Genomic DNA, 3,072 nt, shown 5'->3' with positions numbered 1-3,072 from the left:
GCTCTGAAACTGTCAACTTTGTTCCTGGGCTCTACCCCCTCTGTCCTAGGGTGACCACAGCCAAGTGACACAGGTGACATGGTGTTCTCATGCCTCAGGCTTAGGGCAGAGATAGGTCCTACCCCCTGGGAGCCCCGGGGCAGCCCAGGTAATGGAAGCAAGACTGGGGCAGGGCGGGCAGGGGCTCTTTGCTCTAGAAGCTCTTCTGGAAGAGGAAGTGGGAACAGCGTCTGGGCAGAAGGACCGGAGAGAGGGGGGTGTCGTTAAGCTCTGAGCTGGGGTCAAGGGCAGGGCCATGAGGAGGACAGGGTAGATATGAGAGCCACCTGCTCCCCTTATGATCCCAGGGAAACTCAGAAAGTGCTGAAGTAAAATGGGACCAACTGAGGAGCAGGCTGCCCACTCCCCGGAACAGAACTGGCAGCGAGGAAGGAGATCACCCACTGCAGCCGAGTGCGGGAAGCATGGCCAACGCGACTGAGCTCCAAATCCTGAACGTTGCTTCATTTTACTTCATATTAAATTTAAATATGGAAAAAATCAGTGAAATAGGGAAAGGAAAAGCAATGAAACACAAAATAGGTTCTTTGAAAAAATGAGTAACATTGATAAACCTCTAGCTAAGCAGACTAAGAAAAAATGGAGATGATAAAAATCACCGTATCACAAATATTGGGTCATCAGGAAAGGCATGACACAATTTCACATAGAAAAACACAGAACAATACATCCTGACTTTCCTGATGACCTCATGGAAGACTGGTCATCACAATAGATCCTGTAGGCATTAAAAGAATAACAAGGAAATAATATAATCAACCTCCTGCAAACAGGTCTGACAACTTAGATGACGTGGATGGATTCCTGGAAATACACAAATAATCTGATGCAAAAAGAAATGGAAAATTGGACTAGCCTTCCGTTTATAAAAATCATCTTGAGGGGGCAGCAAGTGGCATGAAGGTTAAAGCAGCTGGATCCCACATGGCCAACTGCATGACTTGAGTCCTGGACCCAGTGGCTTGGAAATCATGCCAGGCACGTGTGTGCATGAAAATCTTCATAATTTCGGGTAGGCAAAAATTTCTTAGACTGAACACAAAATGTACAAAAGAAAAAATTTAAAAATTGGCAAATTGGACTTCACTCACGCAAAGAAATTCTTTGTATGTTCCTATTGGATTATCAGAAAAGTCATGATGCATTTTTGTATAGAAAAACATAGAAAAAAAATACATCATGACTTTCCAACAATCCAATAATAAGAAAATTAAAAGGCAAACCACATGAGAAGTATAAACCAGCAGAATGAAGAAGCTAAGTAAATCCCAAATAGGATAAACTCAAATAATTCTTCATCTATAAGACACTAAGAGAATTTGTTGCTAGCATACCTAGTCTTAAAAAAATAGCTAAAGACCAGCTCCATAGCACAGCAGTTAGGTAATGTGTATAGGGAGCTGGATCCCTCACGGCTGGCGGTTGTTCTAATCCCAACCACAGCAGCTTGAAAAACACATTAGGTGCATGTGTGTGCATGCTTCAAATCCTGACAGGTTGGAGAAATGGCGGAAAAAGGATTGTGGCATGACCATGTTCCATTGTGGGGGTCTCTCTCTCCTTTTCTCTTTCTCTGGTGAATGAACATGCTCACTGGCAAAGTTAATTAATTAATAACTAGACAAAATTCTCCAACAGAAAGAAAACAATGCCACAGGAAGAGTGGGGCCTTCAGAATAGATAAAAATAGAAACAATAGGTAAATATAAATAGCAAATAGAATATGTAAAAGTTGAAGTAAAATGGAAATATATTGATAACCAGAAGAGTTTCTTTTATCATATTTTGTGGTTGAAAAAAGTAATAGTACCCTCAGGCATGGTACTCAATATATGTAAAGGAAATAATTAGAAATATTTTATTTTGAAAATTGGGACTATAAAGTACATTAAGTGGAAGAAATAAACATCACTCAAATTGTTAATATATCCACCAGGATGTGATAAATTATATATACATACACACACACATACATATATGCAGAGAGAAACCTAAAGTATTCACTAGGCAATTATACAAACCTAAGTCAAAATGGAACTCTTAAAATTTTAAGAAACCCAAAGGAAGGCAAGAAAAAAACAGAGGGACAAAAGAACAGGAATAAATGGATAATAATAATAAAATGACAGACTTATGCCCTAATGTGTCCATGATTATTTTAAATGTAAATGATATAAATACATCAATTGAAAGACAGAGATTGGCAGTATGAATAAAAAGTGTTCTAGTTGTAGGCTGTCATCAAGAAACTCATTTCAAACATGACATAGATAGGTCAAAAGTAAAAGAATGGAAAAAGATATGTGCATTTCAAGCATTAATTTAAAAAGGGTAAATGGCTATATTAGTATTATACAAAGCAAAGTTTAGAGCAATGAAGATTACTAGGGACAAATACATAATAACATAACGATAGAAACATCAATCTGTAAGGAAGACAGACAATTCTAAATGGATAATAAGCAACAGAGCTTCAAGAAACAAAAACTGACAAAGTTGAAAGGAGAAAGAGACTAATCCACAGTTATGGTTGGGACTTGAAATTCTAACTCTCAGCAGCTGACAGAATAACAGAAAAATACACATTATTTTCAAACAGCCATGAGACATTTACTATATCCTGGCCCATAAAACAAATTGTAACAAGTTTAAAAGAATTGGAATCATATATAGACTGTTCTCTGACTATAATTGATTTGATTTAGACATCAATAATGTAAAGATGAAAACAACATTCCCAAACACTTGGGAAGTTAATGACACATTTCTAAATGATCCATGGGATGAAAAGGAGATCTTAAAGAAAGTGAAGTAAGAAGTAGTAAAACTGGGGGCCAGTAGATAGCATAGTGACTATGTCACTGGACTCCGACATGGCTGACCACAGTTCAAGTCCTTGACCCAGTGGCTTGAAATTCATGCTGGGCACATATGCATGCATGCTCAAGATCCCAAAAGGAAAATGGAGAAGGGATTGCAGTGTGGCCATCCTCCCAGGGAGGAGGGTGGTGA

This window comes from Tupaia chinensis, unplaced genomic scaffold, assembly GCF_000334495.1.
Source record: "Tupaia chinensis unplaced genomic scaffold, TupChi_1.0 Scaffold145441_1, whole genome shotgun sequence".
Lineage (NCBI taxonomy): Eukaryota > Metazoa > Chordata > Mammalia > Scandentia > Tupaiidae > Tupaia > Tupaia belangeri.
The sequence above is the reverse complement of the archived record's forward strand: the minus strand, read 5'-3'. Positions refer to the sequence as shown.